Raw genomic sequence first — 25,358 nt, 5'->3', positions numbered from 1 at the left:
ATAAGCATAGAAGCTCCCCACCCCTGCAGCCTCACTTTCCCCACCTCTACCTAAATACAAGAGCATTAATAGAGGGCTCCAAAGGCAAAGTGTCATTATTCTGCTTTGAGCCAGGAAGAACCTTGGGTAAAATTGGCTCATTCATTCATTAGATATTGCTTGAGCATCCGTAGGTGCCAGGCCTGGTGCTCAATTCCAGCTGCACGGTGATAACCAACACAGATACTGTCCAGACCTCAAGAAGTCTACAGTTCTAATGCAGAAGACATTCAAGAATCAAGTAAATTCACAAATAAATACATACGAAGTCTAATAAGTGTCACAAGGGAAAAGGACAAGTCCTACACCACCAACCCCTTGGCGGAAGTGATACAGAGACCTGAAGGATGGGGTAGGAAGAAAATAGAACATCTCAGGGCAAGAGATTTTATCTGAAGATCACATGGATAGGAGGCCATCAGGGTATCAGTAGTACAGTGGCCGGATGTGTTTGGAGAAAAAGACAGTGGCTAGGATGCAGAGGGCCTTACCAGACATCCATCCCTCTTATTTCACAATTCGAGAGCAAAATACCACATTCTCATTTCCTCACTTGTATCTTGGGTAAGTCTCATGCACCTGCTTTCCCTAACAATAATAGCAATAACTAATATTGTCCAATGCCTGTGTGGCTCACAGAGGGTCTTCACCCTAGCAGGTATCCATTTACTACTATTAGTGTGATTAAATACCAACATCATAATATTTAAGGGAAATGCTTGGAAGTTTGGGCGGATTATCTCAGTTAATTTTCAACACAATACTTTACAGTGAGGCCATTTTACAGATGAGGAAAACAAAGCTGTCACAGGATAAGGGTTTGACCCTAAGGTTGCACAGTTAATGACCCAGGTATATCTGATTCTAAAATCCATACTCTAGACCAGGGGTCCCCAACCCCGGGGCCGCAGACCAGAAAGAGTCCGCAGCCTGTTATGAATCAGGCGGCACAGCAGGAGGTGAGCGGCCGGGGGAGAGCGAAGCGTCGTCTGCCGCTCCCCATCGCTCCCCGTCGCTCCCCGTCGCTCCCCATCGCTCCCCGTCGCTCCCCGTCACTCCCCGTCGCTCCCCATCACTCCCCGTCGCTCGCATTACCGCCTGAACCACCCTCCCACCCCCCACCCCAATCCCATCTGTGGAAAATTTTGTCTTCCATGAAACCGGTCCCTGGTGCCAAAATGGCTGGGGACCGCTGCTCTAGACTAAGGACTGGTGAACCACAGCCCTTGGGCCACATACTGCCCATCACCTGTTTCTGTAAATACAGTTTTTTTGGGACACAGCCATGCCCCTTCATTCACGTATTATCTATGGCTGCTTTCCCACTACAATGGCAGACTTGAGCAGTTACAGCAGGGTCTGTATGCTCCATAAAATCTAAAATGTTTACTATCTGGACATTTACAGAAAAAGTTTGCTCACCTCTGCTCTAGACAGGACAAGAGCTTTTAGGCAAAGACTCTTGGAATCCCCTTGGGATAAATTCTCTAAAATTTAAGTGTCTATGTTTAGCTGGGTGCTTTTTCTGATGAAAGGGTCTATGGCTTTCATCAGATTCTCAAAAGAATTTAGGACTTAAAAATAAATTAAGAGCCCAATTGAACCAGAGGATGAATTAGAACAGTGATCTTCAGACTGTGTGTGGTCCCCACATCCACAGCAGAGAACTTGCTGGGAAGTTGGGAACCTCCACCTGGGAACTTGTTAGAAATGCAATTTTCTACTAAATTAGAAATCCTGGGGGTGGGGCCAGCAATCTCTGTTTTAACAAGCCCCCCACCTCCTCTCTGAAGCTCTTTCAAATTTGAGAACCTCTAAATTATCTAACTTTAAAAAGTCAAAAAGATTTTGTGTGGTGACAGATGGTTACCAGAATTACGAGGGTGATCATTTCGAATTTAAATGTCCAGTCACTACGTGTACACCTGAAACTAACATAATATTGTACATTAACTATACATCAATGAAAAAAAAAGTCAAAACTCACAAAAACAAAGTCAAAACATCGAATGTCAACACATCAGAACGCGTGGGTTTAACCATAACTTTTTTTTTTTTTTTTTGCATTTTATGGAGAGAAAGGAAAAAATGGTTTATTTGAACAGATACTTGAAGTTGTCATCTTCTCCGTTGGCTATGACTGTCAACTGTGGTTTTTAAAACTGAACATTGAAGTTCATCTGAGATACGAAATTAAAGGACATTGCAGCATTTGGCTTTCTTGCCTTTCAACATCGGACTCTCATTTAAGCTGTTCAGACTGCTTGTTAATAGCCAACGAGGGTAAACCCCTCTGCAGACGCCACACTGTGAAAAACATACTAGAGACCACCATCTGGCCCATTCTTTTTTAGTGACACAAGTGACAAAATGGTCAAACATAAAAATTCACTGCCTTGGAACTAGAATTTTCCTCCAACAAACTAGCTGTGGTGAGTCTGCCTGTCATGGCCACCATCTACAAACACATTTCTGGTCCAGATCTGGGATGGCCCCCATCACAATCCCTCAGCCCTTGCCTCACCCTCTTCTCTGAACCATTTGTTCATTTCAGAGTCGTTTCTTTCTGGTTCTGAAATCATAAATGTGACTTTAGAGATGAAAACGTTGTTGTTGCTGAAGACTAGTTTTAAACGAAAAGATGATTCTTTGGCAGATTCCTCACATTTTCCACTTTGATTATTTTCTTCTCATTCTTAGGACTGCCTGAGCAGAGTGGCTTCTCTTCTGTGTACTCGTGCCTTTGGGGGAAAGCCCTGCTCTTGGTTTGGGTGAACTCTTCCAGAGAGACGTCTGCCTCCAGATGAACGTGAACTTCACCAGCTGCCCAGTTCAACTGTAACTTCACAGCATTGTCTTCCAGCTCAGGGCCCCATGCAGGGTTTTTCATTGTCTACACCGCTCCTGCGGTGATTCCAGAAGTTTCCCATAAACCTACCCGACACCTGCATAATTTAATAATTATTATATCAATATTTAATTACCCTCCACCTGCATAATTTAAATCAATTTTTTTTTTTTGCTTCTTTTCTCCATTTGGAGCTCAGGGTGTATGAAGCAGGTGTGCTGATGTTGAATGTGGCACTTTCTGGAAGATTCCCTCTATCGCATTAACGAGACCTCACTGCCTGCAAGCAGAAGGGAAGCATTGTGTTTGGGTAATTAGTATAGGTAACCCTGGTCTGGGAAGAAGCCTTTCAGTGATTAAGCGAGATTTGCTCTGTACCTGCCCATATCCAGCTAGAGAAAGAAAGTACACTGCTCCACTAATTACTTTCACATCCCCAATAGCTTCCTACATTTTATGTTTACTCACTCCTCCAGCACCGTTTTCTTCAGAAATCCATTCAAATCAGTATTCCTGCAAAAACCCCATTGTTACCAAATCTCCTCCTGTTAGAGGAATAATAATAGCAGATAATACTAATAATAGCAAATAGTGCCAGACACTGTTAGCTTATGTGGTCCTCAGAACATGAGAAAACTCGGCTTAGATTGGTTAGATAACTTGTCCAAGGTTATATAGCTAAAAAATAGTGGAGCTGGGATTTGAACCTGGTCTGGGTTCAGAGTTCATGTTGGTAACCACAAGGGCAGCTCTGATGCCTCCAAAAGACTCCTCTGTCCTCTTTAGAAAAAGCTATTCTTTGGCTAAGAGCAATATCCTCCTGTGAACATGACAGCAAGCTCTCCACTGGGTTTCGCGAGCCACGTGCAACAGGATCTTGGTTCCTTCTCCATTTCTACTGCATCACAACCTCCAGAGTAAGACCCAAGGGCTCTGCAGGATGAACAAGCTTCATGATCAGCTGGTGCCCATCAAAACTTTAGAACCACTGATCAATCCCCGGGAACTTGCTGAGTTTTTGCCAGTCATCACCTGGCCCCACAGGACTTTCATGCATCTTCAGTGTTTACAAATTCTTCTTCTGTTTGACAGAATCACAGACACAGAGAACAGACTGGTGGTTGCCAAGGGGAAGGGGTTGCAGGGAGATGGAGTGGGAGGCTGGCATTAGCAGATGTAAGCTTTTACATATAGAATGGATAAACAACAAGGTCCTACTGCATAGCACAGAGAACTATGTTCAATATGCTATGATAAAACATAATGGAAAAGAATATTTTTTAAAAAAAGAATGTGTATATATATACATTATATATATATATATATATATATATATATATATATATATATATATAACCAAATCACTTTGCTGTATGGTAGTAATTAACACAATGTAAATCAACTATACTTCAATCAAAAATTTTTTTTAATTTTTTTAAATTTCTTCTGTTAGAAACCTTTGCATTGGACAAGCCCACACCCACCTGTTGGAAGCCCCAATTGTGATAAGATTTGAAATAGACCTTAAGATACTGTACCCAACCTCTTACCCCACAGCACTCAGAATGTCATGCCCCATGATCTCAGAGGCTTTTCCTGTTCTGAGTATTCCCAAGACGAGCCGAGGGCCACACTTAGCCGATACCAGCAGTTTGCGCAGAGTCATAGGCTTTGGAAGGGGAAGAGAAGAGAAAAAGACAAGAACTCGTGTAGCCCGCTCCATCCACGGGTTGGCACGGGGCAGGCTCCCCGTGCACACCGTCTCCAGCAGAAGCAGGCCTACATCTCAGGGAGTCACCCACTCCAGAAAAGAATTTCTGTGTTTATAACACGGTGGAGAGGGAAAAAGAAAAATAAAATCCCTTTTTTCTTTTATAAAAGTAATGCAGGAAGGCTTATTTTTATCTGCAGGCCCACCTCTAACATTTGAAGCACCTGGAACAAACAGACAGATAGAGCCCCAGGGACCAAATGTCCAAACATTTAAAAGTCATAAGTCAAATGAACAAACCATTACATCAAATATGTTTTCTTTTCTTGCCTTGACAAATACACCTTCATAATGACCTCAAGGCTACCCTTGGATGTAGATCCCCAGGACCCCAGAACTCTATGTGGAGCCTGGAGGTTGGCGAACCCTGGCCTCTGGATTCTGACTCATGGCTTGTCCTCGTCTGTCCCCAGCCCTGGATGTACCTCAGCTGGGAGGGGCCGGCACGCACAGGTGTGAACACAGGAGTCTGCACACCCGAGTTCTGTCCACACTGCGAATGGCCATCCTTTGGCCACCTCTTCAGGACTGCGGGTGCATCCGTCAATGGGAAGAGGCCCACCAGGTCCTGGAAATGGCAGAAAAATCCAAGCCTCCCACAACCGAATACCCAAAGTATAGTCTAGAAGGTATGAGTGGGCATTACCGTCTTTATTTTTTAATTTTTATTTTATATTGGTGTACAATTGATTTATAATGTTGTGTCAGTTTCAGGTGTGCAGCAAAGTGATTCAGTTATACATATACACATATCTATTCTTTTTCAGATTCTTTTCCCATCTAGGTGATTACAGAATATTGAGTAGAGTTCCCTGTGGGCACTGCCTTCTTGACCGTGTAAGGAGGGACATGACCCAAAGAGCCCCAGAGCTGGGCCTTCTAAAGCAGTGCTACTCAAAGTGTGGTCCTGGACCAGCAGTACCAGCATCATGGGAGAGGCATCAAGGGAACACGCAGACTCTCAGGCCCCGTCACGAACTACTGAGTCAGGAGCTCAGCGGGTGGAGACTAGGACCCTGAGCTTGAAGCAGCCTGCTTGCTTCTGACTCATGCCAGAGTCTGAGACTTGCAGCTCTGACAAAGCACAGGACTCATGGTGGCCCCCCGCCCAGGTGCAAGGACAGTGCTGCTTGAGTGCATTTTTTTCTGCCTCTCCTTTGGGGTCTTGTCGCTGGTTTTGTGTCCATCTTTCCCGATTGCCTTCATCCTACTGAAATCTCATCTGAGGCTCCTCTCACCTTTCTCCTCTCACCTCCCCTCCAGCTGTGCCCCAGCCCATCAGCCCTGTGTCTCTCTCTATTGTCCCATGATGTTCAAACAATTTGAGTAGTTATTTTGCTCCATCTTCTGAATTACAAAGAACTGGCTTTTGCATTTTGGGTGCCTTGCGGAGACCACAGACCCCACAGACACGCATGGATCACCTCTCAGAAAGAAGAGAGAAAGGGATCGGGAAAGGAAAAAGGAAAACAAAGAAAAGTGACTCAAGCAAAAAAGGAAAAGCTTTCCCTCGACCCCAGAATCCTCTTTCTTCCTTCCCAATACCTCTGCTCATGCGAAAAGGATGAGTACCCCGTGGGGCTGGGCCACATTCAAGCCATGCCATTTTCACCGAGTTACCAGACCTCCCCGAACCGGCTCCCCCACCTTGAAAAAGTAAGATGTGGTGAGTCTGGACTTTGATGGTGTCTATGAAAGCATTGGTTACATAAAAAGTGCTCAAAGAAGGCTAGCTTCTGTCCTTAAGAACAGGAATTGCGATCGCCTGGTAAGCACAGGGTGGGCACAAACATAGTCACAGTTTAAGGCAGCACACAACATTTAGGAAGAGCTGTGGTTTCTTGGGGCCATAAAAGTTATGGATATTGCGTCAGTAGGGGTCGGGTCCAGGGGCAGATTCATATTTTTTGAGTCCTAAGGCTTGTACAGCTTGGGGGACTCTCTAAGAAAAAGACGATCTTACTTTGGCAAATTTTACAAAAAGATACAGCCATGTGAAACCATCACTAGGGTCCTCCCACGGTCTTGGAAGTCACCTGTGCACATGAGAGGCCCCTGAACTTCATTAGCTTCATGATAAATCTCTCTGGTCAGGTTTCCTAGGCACAGCTGGGAGATCTGAAGGGAGTAAATACCACTTGGCGTTTAAGACTGGACACCAATAAATAAAGTTCAAGGTGACACGTATCCTTTTTTATCTCCCCGTTGGTCTTGCCTCCATGGAGCTTTCTCTTTTCGTTCTGGAAGAGTCTCTGGGTGAGTCCCTCTCCCTTCACCTGTCTGCACTCAGAGCACATCATTGCTCTCACTCATCACCTCCTTAAACACCAGGGCAGCACCCTTTCTTGGCTGCATTGAAATCAATTTGCCTCTTAAAGATTCTGTTCAAACTCGTCCCCGTGCCCACGGCTAGAGATGTGGCTGGAAACCAGGCACCCCATACCCTGCTCCCCTACTAGCCAAGGACTCATTGACCCCCTCAGGCAAATCCCCGTGGGCTCTGGATCGTGATTTCTCACTCTGTAAAACAGGGTGGCACAATGGGCATCGCCCTTGCACCCCCATCTCCATAAGTCCCAGGAGCTGACAGGGGATGAGAGATGAATGAGGTCATGCTTTTTAAAGACCTGGCACTCTTGAGTGAAAATGCAAGAAAGATGTATCTCAGGGCTGAAAGTTCATGTCTTTCTTTTTTTTTTTTTTTTTCCCCTAACAAAAGATTCTGAGAGCAAAGTAAGCTGGAGCTTGCGTGTATAGCACTCAGCACTTGCAGCATGAGAAATGTTTATCTAAGGAGAACACGCCAAAGTGTGGTTAGAACAAGGGGAGGAATGAAAGGAAAGCAAGATCATTATCAGATTTACTGACACTTAAAGGGGAAAAAGATGAGAGAGAGAAAGGGAGGAGGCTATCCTAATTAGAGAAGACAAACAGAGGAAAAGAGGGGCAAAAGTGTAAACTTGGACCACATTTTCAGAAATGTGCCCCAGCCTTGCCCTTTCTTTATTAATTCAAGGTGGGATTATGATATCCTCCAAAATGCACAGCTTCAAGAAATTGAGTCCCAGGGAAGCCGATTCACTCATGAGAGTCACCTTAGCTAGCTTCCTATAGAGATGACATTAGCATCCAATCTCTCGACTCCCCCTGAGAGACTTTCTCCCTACACTACACTGACTATGCAGGAAAAATCAGCCAAGGAGAAACGTCTCCTGATATGCCAGCTTGTTAGCTTCAAGTACACGTGGTGTTGGTATTATCAGAATATTCAAGTGTAAGATCTTGAAGGTCTGCTTGCAATGAAATTGATTTGTAACTCACAGCATTCCAAGCTGCTAGTAACTCATTAAAGGCTTTGTGCTGGAGGTGAAATATCCCTGCCCTCTATGAGTGTATAGTCTTAGCTGAGGAAACGAGCCTAGGCACATCAGAGGTCGACAAACAATAGAGACAAGGTTAACATTCAGTGATGAAGGGGCCAGAGAGGTGTTTTGGAAGCACAGCCATCCTGGAGGCTGCCAGAGACGGGGTTAGACGTGGAGAAACGGTGAATTTCAAGAGAGGAAGTGAGAACTCACGGCGGGCATAGGAACTATGTAGGCAAAGAGCTGAAGACAGGAACAGTAGGCTATAGGGACAGTGAGTTAACCAATCCAGCTAGATTCCAGACTTCGTGTCCAGAAAATAGCATGCAAGGGTAGAATGAGTTTGGGGCCAGATTGGGGAAGGCAAAATTACATTTGAGCAAAGGGAAAAGAGACTTTATCCTAGAGGTAAAAGGAACCATAGAGATTTGGGTAAGGATAAGCTGAAATTATTGGAATCAACCTGGCTGGGGTATGCAATAAGGATTTTAGTGTAAAAGACTGGCAGGAGGGAGATTAGTTAGAGAGGTTTTCAGCGTGGAGGGACCTCGAACAGGTTAAACACGTCCCCCTAACTCTCATTTGTATCATTCATTTAAGCAGAACTTTTCTTGATAGCTAGGGGAGAAGGAAACCTCTACCACATCCTAAGGACTAAAATAGTGGCATACCCACCCATCGGGAGTCATACTCATTGAAAAGTTAGGGGATGTCCTGTTTGGAAGGGTTGTCCCCTCCAAAATTCTTTCGGGGCAGTATTCATGTCCTATGGGGAAGCTAAAATTGTCACAACAGAAATGAAAACGAGGGGACTGGAGTCAGAATTAGCACCACTCAAAGTCTGACCCCAGTGGGCAACCCTCAAACTCCCCAGCGCTAACTGCTGCCTCTGGGCAGAGCCAAGAGGAAGTCCGTGGCCGCAAGTGGCTGTTTGTTTGAGCCTGGCTGGCAGTTCCCCAGGGCCAGCCGTGCTCCTTGCACAACCACAACTGTCAGTTGAAAAAGGAGGAAAGACACCTGGGAGGCTTCAACCTTAAAATAAGATCTGTGAACCCTTGCAAAAAACCATCCTCTGTGCAAGCTGCCTCTTAGTATGCTTTTATTACTCTTGGTATATTTTATTACTTCTACACCTCAGCAGCTAGCACAAAGTAAATGCAGGAGTGGAATATCTTTTCATGGAACGTTTTATTTTTATTATGTTATGTGCATGGTGTGTATGTGTATGTGTACGTGTGTACAAAATTAAGGTACCCAGCACTTACATAGGAAGACTACATAAAAAGCCAATTCGTAACTGCCTCAGGGAAAAATACTGCTCAAATTTAGGTTAGTCTTTGAACAAGCCAAGACACTGTTTGTGCCTTTCCCTAAAATGTTGGTCTTTTAGTTCCCCCAACTTTTGCTTATGCAAGTGCTCCTCTCCATAACGCATTCTGTTCGTTCTATTGAAATTCTCCTTGTCTTTCGAATCCCTTCTCTGCCTGCTGCCTCCTCCTCCAAACCTTCTTCGAGCTCCCATATTACGGCACCTCCATAATATTGCTAAATTAACCCCATAATATTAAGTTCCTACTGTTCCAACACTCTGCCACGAGTCCACTCTGCCAGGTGCCTGCCTTCAAAGAATTCACAACCCATTAGAAGAAATAACTGCACAAAGAGCTAAGCCCTCCTAAAATGGAACAGCGACCTAACGGGACGCAGGTACTAAACACCGGCCTTAGTGCCTGCCTGGAGTCTTTGCTGAGAGAGAAGCCTTTAGGAGCTGTGTTCCTTCCATCCGACCCCACTATCCTCCAGCTGTAGCTGATTGGCCAGAGAAGGGCAGCAAAGCCAAGGCTGGCCAATCAGCAGGCTAGCCAATCAGCAGGCTGGCCAATCAGCAGGCTGGCCAATCAGCAGCTTAGGAAGCGGCTGGTCCCAAAGCAGTCAGCCCAGGCAACCTCGAGCCAATCCAATTCCTATTCTTGGGAATTTAAAATAGAAAATATGGTGAGAACTTGGTAGCAATCAGCAGGAGTAAAAGATGAAAGGTCCTGAGGCAGGAGAAGGCAGGACAATCGTGATGGGCCTGGCCGAGCCAGCAACAACTCCAATAATAGTTAATGTTTACTGAGTACCTACTATGTGCCAGACTTGGTTGTTTTCCCACTTTATAGCTGAGGAAGGTAGGACTTAGATGAATAATACCGCTTTCTCTGAGTCTCAATTCAAATATCCCCTCCTTACACTCTAACTATAATAGCTTCCCTTTCCCACTACCTGAGCTCCTAGTTCACCCTGTTTATGTCGCTACTCAAAGTGAGGTCCAGGGACCTACAGCATCAGTATCAACTGGGAACTTTGTAGAAATGTAGCATCTTGGCCCCACTCAAGAGCCACTGAATCATAATCTGCGTTTTAACAAGATTTCCAGATGATTTGTTTGCGATTAAAGTTTGAGAAGCACATTTATATTATTTTATGTTACTTATATTAATTTATATGGCTTATGACAGCCTGTAATTTTGTTATTTTTATTATTTATTATCTGTCCCCTCTAAAAAGATGATAGGTCCCATAGGGCTGGGGTTTTGTTTGAACCTGACCACCTCACCTCTTTATCCCCAGAGCCTAAAACACACGGTAGGCATTTCAGAAATACTGGTGGAATGAATGAATGATTTTGCCCAAGTTCTCACAGCTAATAGTTGAGACCGCTACCCAGGACTCCAAAACCCAACAGGTGGTTTCCTGTTTGAAGCACTTGGTTTCCAGTTTCTGGAAATGCTAGAGACTGATGGCTCTCAGCTGTGCCCCTCCCTGGGAACTGTCCTTAGCAGCCTCACCCACGATCATACTCCCTTCTCAGGGGCAGCCTGCACCCAAGGACTTAGGGGGTAAGGGGCATTTAAAGACTCAGCCCCTCCTCCCTCAATTCAGGGCAACTCTGAAGGGGCACAGCTCCAGAACTCCCCATGGGATGGGCTGAAGCGACTACACGGCATCTCAGCTGCTCCCTCTGTCCAGTCCTGTTTCCTTCCCTGTCTCACAGAAATCAATGGAATCGATCCCAAGGGCACTACCCCTCCCCAAATTTTCTGTGCCAAAACCTTCATCTCAGGGTATGTTTCCAGGGAATCCAATCTGAGACCAACTGACACATGGCAGGAGGTGGTGTCATTGATGGTGGCCCCTGGGATGAGATTCCAGATTCCAGGAGGGTTAGTTTTCCTCCTCTGGAGCTCCCAGGACCTGTCACCCCATAACGGAGCCTCATTGCTGCAATGAAAGAGACTAAGTCAGAGGAGTAGGAGGAGGAGCCCACGGAAGTCCATGGGAAGTGTGACTGACGGTAACCCAGGGATAGCAGAGACTTCTAATTGTGAAAGTAGTGCCTCCAATACAGAATTTTAAATCAGGCAGCAGTATAACTTAAAAAGCAGTGGGTGCAAAGAATACACATAATAAATACTCAATAGGATAGGAGTCGCCAATCCCCAGACTGGTATCAGTCCGTGGCCTGTTAGGAACCGGGCCGGACAGCAGGAGGTGAGCAGCGGGCCATTGAGTGGGGCTCCCCATCACTCCTATTACGGGCTGAACCATCCCTCCTACCCATTCATGGAAAAACTGTCTTCCATGAAACCGGTCCCTGGTGCCAAAAATGTTGGGAACCACTGCAGTAGGGCATAAGGCACCAGAAATAAACATCCTGACACCAGAATTAAAGTATAAAGAAAAATGAATGCTTTTTTCCTACTGAAGGTATGAATTAAAAACATTTGTGTTTTATCCATAAAGTGTACAACACACTCACACTGTGCCCTCAGTGTTGGAATGTGGGTGAATTGGCCTCAAATAACATCCAAGAGGGTTTTGGTGACCAAAGTACTTCAAGGACCTGCAGGTTGATGCCATTCAATAGAGGAAGAAAATAATTTCACAAGACTGGAGTCTAAATAATGGTTCAGTTTCAACCATCTATTAATGGATTTGTTATCTCATGAATCTTTGAGACACAAGTTTTGCTTACCATCCTACTTAAAATAACTAAAACCTGGAAAAAATATGAAACTGTTCTTGAGACATTGGACGTTGGTCAACAAAGGACAGTGAGCCCTGAGAGACAAGAAACAAGTGAGGCGAGCCATATAGTTGCCCCAGATTACTGCCTAGAGGAAGTTTGGAAGCTGTAGTCTAGGGCCGGGAACTCCAGGCAGAGCCCTGGGGTCTTCCCGAGTTGAAGAGACAGAGCTGGAAGCATGAGAAGCCAAGGCAGCGAGAATTTACAAGGCAATCGGAGAGGAGCGCTCTGCCCACAGAGAAAACCACGGACCTGCAGGGGGTCCCTCACAAATATTCAGTCGAGGACTCACCAGGGCATGTGTGTCAAGAGTTTAGAGACAATAGTGCCCAGGAGCAGCGAAAAACTCACCCTACGAGAAACACAGTTCTGGTCCCCCCTAACAAAGCTTAAGAGCCATACTCAGGAGGATAAAAACTGGCTCTGAGTACCTTAGCCGTGTCTCAGAACAAAACTCAGAAATACAGAAATAACAAAACTATCCAGGACCCAGCAAGATAATATTCACAATGGCTGGCATCAAATTAAAAATTACCAAACACAGAAAGAAGCAGAAAATGCAACCCATCTGGGTCAATTGAAACGGACCCAGAATGACACAGATGATAGAATTAGTAGACAAGGACATTAAAGCAGACAGTATAACTGCATTCCAGATGTTTCAGAAGCTAGAGCAAAGATTGAACATGTGAAGCAGAGACACAGAAGATATTTAACAACTCAGACTTCTAGAAATGAAACATGATGGATCAAGGAATGAGGTCTGCACTAAGAATCTTCAAAAGTCTTTGTGTGCTCCTCCCAGAGAAATGAAAGCTCAGCCAGTATTTCTCTCCTTCACCCTTCATCCCTGAGGAGAGACCTGTAGGGCTGCTATTTTCATTCAGCAAAGGGGGCCCCTCCAGCTTCCTACAGAGATTGGAGCTCGGGGTCCTAGAAAGCAAGACCAGCTGCCACAATGGAGCAGCAGTTCCCTTTTTGTCCAGCAGCTGGCGCCAGGCAGGGCAAGGAATGAGAGGCCAGGGGACAAGAGCTCTGGTCCCTTCTGTCCTCCAAGTTGCTGTGTGTCTTTGGGCAACTGGTTAACCCCTGAGAACCCCAGTTTCTTAATCTGTGAAATACGGATGAATGAAATGAAACTAGTAATGTTCATTTTGTAAGACTCTCGTTACAATTCAGCGGCATTCAATGCATCTAAGAGTTCTTTGCAAAGTCCCCACATTTGTGATTATTTTCACACACCACGAAAGCCAGGAGATATGTACCAGCATCTATGGGGATGCCACACGCTCTTCCTCAACCCACACCCCATGCCTAGGAATCTCTTAATCATCTGTATGTTTTTACTGCCATGCCTCTGACGTACCTTAAGTTTTCTTAGTTCATTAGCAAAGACGATAAGAGCAAGTAAGACATTATTTTAACAACTAAGAATGGGAGAAAATGTTGAAAGCTTGCTATTCTGGTTCTGCATGTAGTGTAACAAACCACTCCAAACCTAATGGCATAAAACAACAACTATTTTATTATGCTTACTGATTCTGTTGGGACTTGGACAGCACTCAGTGGGACGGGCTTGTCTGAGTAGCCTTGAACTGCTGCAGGCTGGGATCATCTAAAAGATGCTTCTCTCCCATGTCTACACCTGAACAGGGATGACTTAAAAGCTGGGCTCCACTGAGATCATCATGTGGAATGTCTCCATGGACTTGGGCTTATAGCATGAGGTCTGGGTTGCAAGAAGGATCATCCAGAGAGGGAACATTGCAGGAGAAGCACATGAAAGGTGTAGCCTTTATTACCCAGCCTTTACAGTCCAACATTGGTAGAAGCACCCAAACTGCACCCAGACTCAATGGGCAGGGACATAGATCCCCCCTCCCAATAGGAGAAATAGCAAAATATTTAGGGCCATGTTTTTCTTTTTCTTTTTTTTTTCTTTTTTATTTTTTCTCTTATTTTTTTAAATAAATTTATTTATTTATTTATTGGTTGCATTTGGTCTTCGTTGCTGCGCACAGGCTTTCTCTAGTTGTGGCGAGTGGGGGCTACTCTTCGTCACAGTGCATGGGCTTCTCATTGCAGTGGCCTCTCCTGTTGCAGAGCAGGGCTTCAGGCGCACGGGCTTCAGTAGTTGCAGCACGTGGGCTCAGTAGTTGTGGCTCCAGGGCTCTAGAACACAGGCTCAGTAGTTGCGGCACACAGGCTTAGTTGCTTCGTGGCACGTGGGATCTTGCTGGACCAGGGCTCGAACCCATGTCCCTTGCATTGGCAGGTGGATTCTTAACCACTGTGCCACCAGGGAAGTCCTGAGGCCATGTTTTTAAAGTGCCAAACTTGCTATCTGCAAGCAAAAGTAACATTAAGGCTTCTGCAAGTCTCCAGGACAAATGATGGTCAACGGCCCATCTTCCCCTAGACCGATCTAGCCCAATAAAGCTTAATCTCTGGGAGTCCATCCTCCTGGACTATCTGGATCATCATTTATATTAATCACTTGGCATTGTCACTGAGAATTCCAAGTTCAGTGCAGTGACAACCATGGAAATCGGGCCTGGCTTGTCTGAAGCATAGCAGACCACCTACAAAATAGTTAACAGGAGGGAACCAATTGCAGCATTGCCCTCTCAGCTTCATTCAAGTGATCCTAGGACACCAAAAAAAAAAAAAAAAAAAAACCACTGATTTTTCCTGAAACAAATGAAAATGTCAGAAAATTTTAACAGACAATGTGTTGTATTAGAATCCCTAGTCTTCGGGTGCTACCCCAAAGAAAGTCAAGGTTAATAAAAGTGTGTGTAGAATGAGTAACATAAGTAAAAACAGGCCTGTTTCTGCAGGTATCAGGTGTGAGACTTCTCAAGTTTTACAGAAAGAATGATGAGCCTGATCTGAATTAAAAGGATTCTGGCTTAATATTTACTGTAGCATCAAGTCGGATGTGTTAGGATGCAAAGAGAGCCCCAAAAGTTAGTACAAGCACTTAGGGAAAACTCTGCCCTCAGGAACAGGCCAAAGTAACCCCCATACGTTGAGCTCAAGCCACTGAAGGCACTGGAATGACAGTGTGGGAAGCCCGACTCCTTTGGTTTGGTTTAATCAAAATATAGCCCTTGATTTAGAGTGAAAAACAGAGTCGCCAAAAGTGACAGCACTTGTGAAAAGAAAGGAGATGATGCTGGGCTCCAGCACTGTGGGACAAGTGGCCACACAACTGCCTCTTTTAACAAAGAAGAACCAGTGATGCTTTCTAGTATTTTATTTATACCTAAAGTGTGCATTCGGACCAGTGACTCTGAAAGGCAGTGCGATGTGTTGGGCAGAGATGCGAGCACTAGAACAAATCCATCTGGATTTGAAGTCTAATTATCGACTAGCTGTGTGACCTTGTCTCCCCTAAGCTTTAGCATCCTCATCTGGAAAATGGGCAAAAATAATGTTAGCTCTCTCATAGGAGTGCTGACAAAGTATGTAAAAATTTAACATAGTATAATTCATTAAAAAGGTACCCTGAAGTCTATTTTTATTACTTTATTTTCTTACAGTTTATATTACTTTCATTTTGTGAAGATAATATATGCATATTATAGAAAATTTGAAAATTAGAGAAACATTCACAGAAAAACAAAAGTCACCCATAATCCCACCACCCAGAAGCAATTTCTGTTAACATTTCAGGATATATCGTTTAGTCTTTCTGTAACACATTAGCGCTCTCTGCGATCTCACTGGGGGTATAATTTGGGGGGCTATATTTTCTCCTTCTCATTCTAGAATCAATATTTTCCATGTAACTAAAAATCCTTCCTGAACAACCTTTTGAATATTGTATAGGCTTCCACTGTACACGCATCTGACTCTCAACTATAAAAAAAGATTCCTGTAGAACAAAAAAGGGCTTCCATTCTTTTCCTGGGGAGAGAAGAGGCTGAGAGTCACCTCTATTGCAGGCGCTGCATGTGCTGTCTACATGCTTCAGACAACGACAGTAGCACAAGTTTTAAGGCATAAAAGCATTGTTAAAATATAGCCCTAGATCTGCCCCCTTAAGGAACATGGTCTTAGCCCTTAGCCCAGTTTCGCAGATTTCCAAGGGCAAATTCTTGCCTAATCTTCTCGAGACTATCAGAAACCTGTGACTCTCACAAAGGAATGCTTTCCATTTTCTGATTTTCACTTAAGTATCTTCTGTCCCTTCTAACTCTGAAAAGTCTTTTTTTTAGAAAATATAAGAAAGCATGGTTGTTGTGGTTAAAAATTGCCTTCCTGCCCGTCACAAATAAAGCTATTTTCTTCTCTTTCTTAAGTGTTCTGAGAAATCAGCAGGTAATTAAGGGAAGATATTTGTTAATAAATATATGTATACTCTGCAATTACCGGACACGCGGGAAGAAAGCTAGGAAGCAGCACGTGTACTTCTGTGCACACCACACAGTCATTGGCTGGACTGGCTTTCTATTAATTCTTAATCGCCTGTCTTTGTTTTGGACCCTCTTACCTAAACATTTACTGCTCCGTAGAAGTGCCTGCTGTGTTTGTTATCAAAGCTCCTTCACTCCGGGTTAGGGTATGTCTCCTTCCACAGGCCACCAAGACCAAACAGAGAAGGCCTGGCAATGCCGACTGTCCCTGAATTACAATACCTATTACTTTTTATTAGTAGTAGAAACAAAAAGAAGCAAGGAACAATTCTATTTATGCAGAGCACTTAGGACATAAATAATAATAAAATGCTGAAACTCTAAAACTACTTACACAATATTAATTTAATTCTAATAAAAAAGTAGGTTTAGGTCTTGCCTCCACGATAGCAAATGTGATGCAGTTTTGTTGTCATCCAATATTTATACCCAAAAAACATTTTGGTTTAGGAAATAAAGTAGTGATAAAAAATTACAGTCTTTGAATATTGGGCTTTGACTAGTCCCCTGCCGCCCTTTATTGTATGTTTCAGTAAAATACAGTACATCTTGCTGTTTTATGTCATTGTTTGTGGCCCGTGCAAAATCCTATTGTCCAGCTGCCCAGCGTAAATGAACAACAAATCAGAAGAACCAGAGAGACACTTTAACTGATTAAGCAGGGTCTGGAATTTTCCTTTTACTGCTAAATGATCACCTTATTGCAATTATTTTTACACATTGCGATTCTTTTTATATGTTGTGATATTTTCTACAAAATTCAAGGGAGATGCTAGTCAGAGGGCTTAGGCTGTAGCACTCCATCTTCAAATCTCAAGCCCAGTAAAAAAATTCAACTTTAATATTGGAAAATTGTGTCTTTTCCTCCCTAAAATTATTTAAATCAGCTAATTAGTGGAGCTTGAGTAACCAGGTTATTTTAATTTTTTTTTTTTTTTATTTTACTCAAGTCTCATCACTTTACTTTTTTTGTGAAAGCTATTTGGCTTAAGGAACTTTACCATAATTTGAAGGAAAGTAACATTATTTTGTCACAAAACAACATAAAAGACAAAATAGAAGGGGGATACAATTCACGTTACCCACAGAGTGATCTAGAGTTAGATAAATAGTCTGTGGAGCATGTGAGAAGTTGCAGAAAGTATTAGCACAATCAAGAATCAAGTTTGCAATATAAAAATTAACATGTGAAAACACTTTTGCTACATTTAAAGACCTCTTTTAGGGGTACCTGATAAAGAATAGACACCGTCTGAAAATGAAGGAAACATAAGGTTTCAGCCAAAATCAGAGATATATCTTTATCAAGGCCAAGTGTATATAGACAAAGCAGACAACCAGAGCATCAATGTACAGATGCACAAACTGTGCACTGCACAGCTCCAGGGGGAGCTATTCCTGTAGACTGCAATGTGAATGACACCTTGATCAGATCTCATTAATTTTGTGCCTTCTATTCAGGAACGTATGATTGTGAGAAAGTTGGAACAAAATTTACTTCTGGGGGTGTCTAAGATTAAAAAAAAAATGGCTGTTGAGTGAAGGTAAGTAGTTATGTATTAAATCCACTATGTTGGGACTTCCCTGTGGTCCAGTGGTAAAGAATCCACCTTCCAATGCAGGGGACGTGGGTTCAAGTCCTGGTCAGGGAACTAAGATCCCACATGCCACGAGGCAACTAAGCCCATGCATGCTGAAACAAGACCCAACGCAGCCAAATAAATAAATAAATATAAATATTTTAAAAAGCAATCCACTATGTTGAGTTTTATATTGGCTACACAAGAATAAAATAAAATTTCTACATTAGAGGTGCCTACATACACTTGAACTAAGGAGGATTTTTAAGGTGTACAAGAGAACAATTGTGAAATGCTTCAGAACATTCATTACCAACAGACAGTTAACGTGTTGTTGCATGTGCTCATTTTCCAGACATAAAAGTGAATCTGGTCAGAGCTCCCTCTGCCCGGTGATACTGGAGTAGCCTTTTTTTTTTTTGTACTTAAAATAAAATGATATTTCTTCTCAAAAATTATACTACGCAGCTTTGTGACCAATTCAGACTCACCTTTTTTACCTCACATTTCAGTTATTAAGGTTTAAGTGCATCTGGGGAAGGGACTCACATATTTAAAGCTTCATTCTAATATTAACTGAAGAAGGTAAAACTTCAGATGTCAAAGTAATTTACATGGCAAGTCTTTACCCATGATGCCATCTCTACTGAGTTTGTCAGGGTCTTTTCTTATTTAAAAATATATGTATAAGTATATGTAAATATAAATATGTTTATATATATATATATCTGGTCTTGTCACCTGCTATTTATAGGCAAATATTAAAAACTTCTGAATGATTAAACCTCAAGTGATCTACATATGTTAACATATGTTGGAGAAGGACTTCTGACTCTTCTTTTTAATTAGTTTGGTTTCCTCGGACTGAACAGACTTGCCTGCCCTATAACTGATGCCAACTGTTCAATCACACATTAGGATCAACTCAAGATGCATTTGAAAAGTGCAAAGCAACTCTGTTTGCCATAATTGCGCAGGTCCAAATCTTCCCTCACATCCCTTCAGCGAGACTTATGGGTGAGCACACGCCGTACACACACAGCCAGGAAAATCCAGTCCCCTCTTTGGGGACATGCAAACAGGTATTCAAACATTCGATCTGTCTGCTTGTCTGGAAAGTCAAGAATTCCTCTCTTGTGGTGAGGAACATATCGATTATATATATCAATTTAAAAAAAAAAGGAAAAGAAGAATTCCTTTGCAGGAAAAGGCACCCCTCTGTTGGCATATTTGTGGCGTGGATATTGCTGGAATTCTCAAAGTGCTGAGGTACAGGCAAATGATTAACACGTCTCCATAAATCACTGCAGATTTAAGATTTAAATACGTACTAAAAATGGCAGGGACGCTTGGGTCTTCTATTTATAAATGCGGTCCTTTTTCTTTTGCTTCTCCCCTACCCCCGCCTGTTTGGATCAAAGAGAGAATTCCAAGCAGACTGAAAAACAATGGTAAATGTTTGCATTGCTGAAATTCACACTGGTGCCATAAGTGGATTTAAGGCGGACTGGGCTCTATAAACAAAATAAAAAGATGGCATCCGAATGAAAATATGTAGGAAAGATACTGGGGGAAAAATGCTTCAGAGAAGCAGTCTGGTTAGTTGTAAAACGACTTTAAATTAGGCTTTAAAAAGGATTGCTAAATCTTGACACATATATGAGCAGCTTATTATCATGCAATTGTGCAGTAGTTGCTTGATCTTGTTACTGATTCGTCACATATGAATAAATGATTAATTACCAGAAAGGCTAAAACAGAGTAGAGTGAGAGTGGTAAGGCTCACCCTGAAAGAGGGGCTTAAACACGTTTATTGCCCTTTAAGTGCATTTCATTAAGGCCAATTAAGGACTTTCATGTCTTATTAGAAAAATGAAGTGGATTTATGAGGTTTTCGTAGGTTGTAAATGCTGGGGCTAGCAGATACAAAACTGAGCAGAAATGGTAGTTAAGAGCTAAGAAAATATATACAAATGCTCCCAGAAAGCAAATATTTAACGGCAGTAAAAAGCCAGTTCAACACAAACGCGATCTTTAAATAAAAGAAAGGGCATCGTTTTTATTTCCTATCATCTACTCACTATAAACTTCAGGATTTGCGGGCAGGAAGGGTTTCTCTCTGCAGTTTGGGAACCTAATTCAGGGTAGGGACAGAAAAAAAAAAGCACAGCTCACCCTAACATGCCTGACAGCCACTGAGTCCCTTCTCAAAACAAAAAGTATACACTCATAAAAAAAAAAAAAATGCTCTTTTAATTCCAGGGTGTGAAACAGATTCTTGAAAGAAAGGAAGCTCGGAAGTAAATCTAACACTGACATGGCTGTTAATAAACACACAAAATTCACTGGCGGTGGTTAGAGACAGACACACGCCTGCCTCACTTCCCACTTCTCCTGTCCAGTCAGATGGTGTCAGAACATTAGCCCTAGCAAATGGTTATTACACACCCTGCATCTCCCTGATTCGTTTTCAAGGAAACTTACCATGACAGGGTAGCAAGCCTGCCCTGCAGCCCTGTGGGATGGGGACCGCCGCACATTACTCTAGCCATGGGTTGATCTCTACTCAGCATTTATGCATCTCCTTTACTCTTCACACACACACACACACACACACACACACGTTTCCTCGCAAGATTCAGGAAGCTTTGTCAATGCAGGGACATGCCGTTATGAATGTTTGCTGAAACACACATTTTTACCTCACACACCATTATGGAAAGCCCCAACTCTTAATCACATCCTCTCTTGGATTAATAAACTCAAAACCATATGAAACTTCTTCAAAAAAATATCAACTGAAGATGTACGGTGACAACTCTTGAAGCTCAAATCTCTCCTCCTCTAAAAAAAAAAAAAAGGAATATTGGCAAGTCAAGAGAAGATGTCTTCTTGATTTTTTTAAAAATGCAAGAGAAGCGCCACACAGCACATGAAAGAAGCCCAAAACTCACCAACGGTTTTGCAGCACACACATATTCATTTAAAATCAACGCCTCGGTTTTGCTTGTTGAAAACCCATTTGCCGCCGCAGAAAAGACTGAAGATGGAATTTTAGCACTTCTTCAAGAGCACTGGCAAATTTTTCTGCTAAGAACCTTTAAAATGGTATTCCTAGAAGATCTAACAGCAGGAAGTTAGATTAACTGTGCTGTTTTAGAAGAAAAGATGAGGTGGTCGTCGATGATATTTATGACGTTGAAATTTACAAAACTGAAGGTAAAGTCCTATAGGCACATCCCTGCCAAAAAATTTACAACAAACACATGACAGCAAACAAAATATTAATTTCCATGTCCTTAGTATAACTCTATTTTGTTCAGTGAATTTGATTTTCCAAGCAAATAACGGCCTGGACAGAGACCTAAAGCAACTAGCCATGTATCTGTTCAGACTCTGCAAAGAATTTTATTGAACTGAAATGTGATGAGCGTCTGTCCTTGGTGATTTATTCCAACCAGCGGAGATGTTATAAAATGAACACATTGCATCTCCTGCTATAAAAGAGAAACAAAATGATCTTTTAGTTAATATCCAATCAAACTTCAAGACACCTTATGGAACACAAGGATTTCATGGGATCATTTCATTCCGTTGCACCTAAATGCTAAAACAGGATTCACTTAAGAATTTCTAAAATGCAGAGCTAAATGTGTATAACCAGTTTTGTTTTTTCCAGATCAACAGATGCCACTTGATTTTTATTTTTATTTTGACAATCCAAAATGTGGGCCCAGGCTAGGGTGCTAATTACCAATAAGTTCTTATTAAAGAACCAAGAGTGCTTTTTTCAGAGAGTTCAATACCAATTTGGGCCTCAGGGTCACTGTGTTACAAATAGGAGTGGAACTTTTCAAGTTCAGGATTGGATATATTTCGTCAGGCACAATAGACTATTTCTAGGAGAATGGCTGTTAAAAAAGAGAAAAGAAAAAAAGAGGTTGGGTTTAAAAGCCTCCAAAGACTTCTAGCATGTTTTATTCCACAAAAGAATTTTCAGATGACTTCAGGACAGATGAATCCCAAATAGATTAATACCCACAGGATTAGCACGGAGACATTAAAATTACAACTGGCACCCCAAATATTTTCAAAATAATGCAGTTTGAGATTGTCAAATCAAAACAGTACAAGTTTTATCTAATCTACCCAATTTATTTTTAAGGAGTTCATTAAAACTAGGGAATTAGACTTGCAAGTGATGAAAAGGTAATTTCTGTTGATATCCAACTCAGAATAAAAAAGTCTCAAATTATCGGAGTTTAGGGCAAAATGAGATTTTAATATTAGGAAAAGAGAGCCGTTTCTATTGAATCATAGAACTAAATCTGCCAACAAAGAGCAGGGACGAGATAAGAGAGGAATTAGCACATTCGTACAGAGCTGGACAATTTCAGACCCAAAGTGGACTGATTTCTCTCTGAATTTTCTAGGTTGGCCGTCCATAAATCTTCAGTGTAATGAACAACCTGACAAGTCTTGCCCTTTCCTTTAGTCTGTTCAAATTCTAGTGACATTCTAGAGTCAGAATTTCACTGGGCATGTTTGGCATACCTTGTACATATGGTCAGACAGAGCTTTGTGGCTCTACTTTGGGGTAGATGGTTTTGAAATCAAGGGGCAACGTTAAGGAGGTGGGCATAAACCTGACCAGTTTTTGTAAAATTCAGACTAGCTTTGGAAAAACCTCCAGCCCTGTTTTAAAGCTACTAACAGGATTCCAGAGGTGATCTATGGGCTGAAAGCTAAGGTCACACACTACGATTCTGCGTGCTACAGTTCAGCCGGATACATGTTTTGGCAGGGTGGCATAGTGTTTTTAAAACTAGTCAGCCAATACGTATTTTAAAATCCAGAGATTTTATCAGGTTTCTGGCTTCTTTGGAAAAATTGGAATATCTGGCTCACTTGGTCCAAGTTCTCTACGGCAATGGTCAGCTGGAACAGAGTGTGTGCTCTTTCTCTAGCTCCCAACCCACGCATCCCGCATGTATCACCTTATTACTGCCTGCTCCTCGCATAGCTCTGGCCCTTGCGTTTGGTTCCCAGGATCATAGGCTCTGATCCTTTTCTCTACATCCCTTAAAATTCTCACACATTTTAATTCGATGAACAATTAACCAGAAAGAAATCAGAAATGAGATGGCTTATTTAGGGACTATGTGACCTACCTAAACGTTGATTACAAGATAAAATTCTGAATATTGACTCATCACATTTTCAGTCCCTTATACCAGAGACCAGCAAACTGTGGCCCATGGATAGACCAAACCCTGCCGCCATCTGGGTTTGTAAACAAAGTTTTATTGGAACACAGCCTGTCCACTTGCTTCCAAGTGGCTGCTTCACACTGCAACTCGGAAAGACCTGCAAAGCCTATATGTTTACTCTCTGGCCCTTTACAGAAAAAGTGTGCCAACCCCTCATGCTCTAGATTTAGCGATGGGCTCCCATTTCCAGGGCCCACAAATGACACTAAAATTTCACTCAGCCACTACTGCTCCTTCCCAATGTGCTTTGCATCTGTTAAGGTCAGCTGCCTAAGTCAATAACTGTTTATTTTCTTGGGGGTGGGAGTGGCCACAGTTCCAAATTTGGAAAGTATTCCTTAAATAGAATATTTGCTCAGTACCTACACGCTAAAGCTTGAAATTTCCTTTGTTAGCCACCTCAGAAGATGTCTATTTTAACAGTAATTTATGAACTGCCTATATACTGTCTATTTGAATAGTAATTTATAACTGACTTTCTAAAATAACACGTTCAGTGGGATAAACCTGAAGCCTATCCTGCCCTCTGCTTCACTGAGCATCCAGTTAGCATACGTAGCCCCGAGGGTCTCAAGGACACAGATCACCCTGCCTCACTGAAAGCAGATCGATAGATGGTGTTCTTCCCATCCAAACCTACAGAAAATCTGAACACTGGCCACATCTATGTAGGTCTTCCTCCATGCCATACATTGTACCAGGAGTTTGTCATCTAACATTCACAGTAACCCTGGGAGCTAGGCACTGTTATCCTCCCATTTTATAGAGGAGCAAACTGAGGCTTTGATTAAAGAGGTTCAGGAACTTACTCCAGGTCATGAAGCAGAACAGACTAGAATTCAGGTCTGTCTGACTTCAAAGACAGCTTCCATGGAGATCTCATGAAGCTGGAGAGATTGCCATTGGGACACACTGCTTTTCCAGCTGTAGAAACTGAACAGTAAACAACCATTCAGCTGGATGGGATTACAGACTTGAGACTTGGGTCCAAGGTTGCTCAGATTCCTGAAAGGTCATTTAGACACTGTGCCGTGGAAAGCAAAGCACCTTCTGTTTAGTTGTAATTCATCCTTCCCTTGGAACTGTGTCTATAATTCTGACAAACAAGGGGGTCAAATATCTAAAGATTCTAGAATATGAACACATATCAGAAGCCTCTCAATGTAGAAAGCTATTCCAGAGGTGAGTGTTTCTGAATTGTGCCTGTGTGTATTTAGCTTCCCCTCTAGCTGGTGAACTTTCTAAGCTGGTTTTCGTTTCTTGTTCTGTCAAGGACAGTTAGACTTATTGTCTGGCCTCCTCTACCCCCATCCTCTCACCAGCAGAATGGGATCCAATATTCCTCACCCACTGGGAACTCCACTCAATGTGTATGTGTTGATAAATCCCAGAAATCCACTCCCTCCTCTAACCTGGGGAATCCATTCTCCCTTTTGTCAAGTCAAAAGTCTCTGGATAAGGAAATGAAACCATCTTTCTCAATCAAAGACAGTAGCATGGCGTGGAGACAAAAAGGCAAAGAAACTGAAAAAGAAAGAAGCTTTCTGGAATTTCTCATGTTCTTGGGTTTTTTGTTTTTGTTTTCTCTTTAATACCATTGGGAAGAAAATAAGGATTTGTGTCTGAAATACAATCTTTGTATTTCATTTTACATCTTCCCACCCAAAGAAGAATATTCCCATTCCATGAGCTTCCTTGCTCACAATGGCCAGTAATTTGAGAGAAAACCCCCTTTTTAGTGGTGAAGGCACATCATCTGATGCAAGCGCCTGGGGAGAAATGTGTCATAAAGACACATTCCTCATAATCAAGGATAATTCAAAAGGGAAACAGTGACCGAACATCCCTGGGAGCCAACAGAAGCCTAATCCTGAGCCCAGCTCTGCAGACAGGGATACAGGCTGCTGCAAAGCCAGGGCAGATGCCAGGGAAGGGACCAGCCACAAACCGAACAGAAGTCCAGTCCAGAGCTTGGCATCTGGGTTCTTCAGCTGC

The sequence above is a fragment of the Hippopotamus amphibius genome, chromosome 6, assembly GCF_030028045.1.
Source record: "Hippopotamus amphibius kiboko isolate mHipAmp2 chromosome 6, mHipAmp2.hap2, whole genome shotgun sequence".
In the NCBI taxonomy this organism is placed as follows: Eukaryota; Metazoa; Chordata; class Mammalia; order Artiodactyla; family Hippopotamidae; genus Hippopotamus; species Hippopotamus amphibius.
This window is presented reverse-complemented; position numbering follows the sequence as displayed.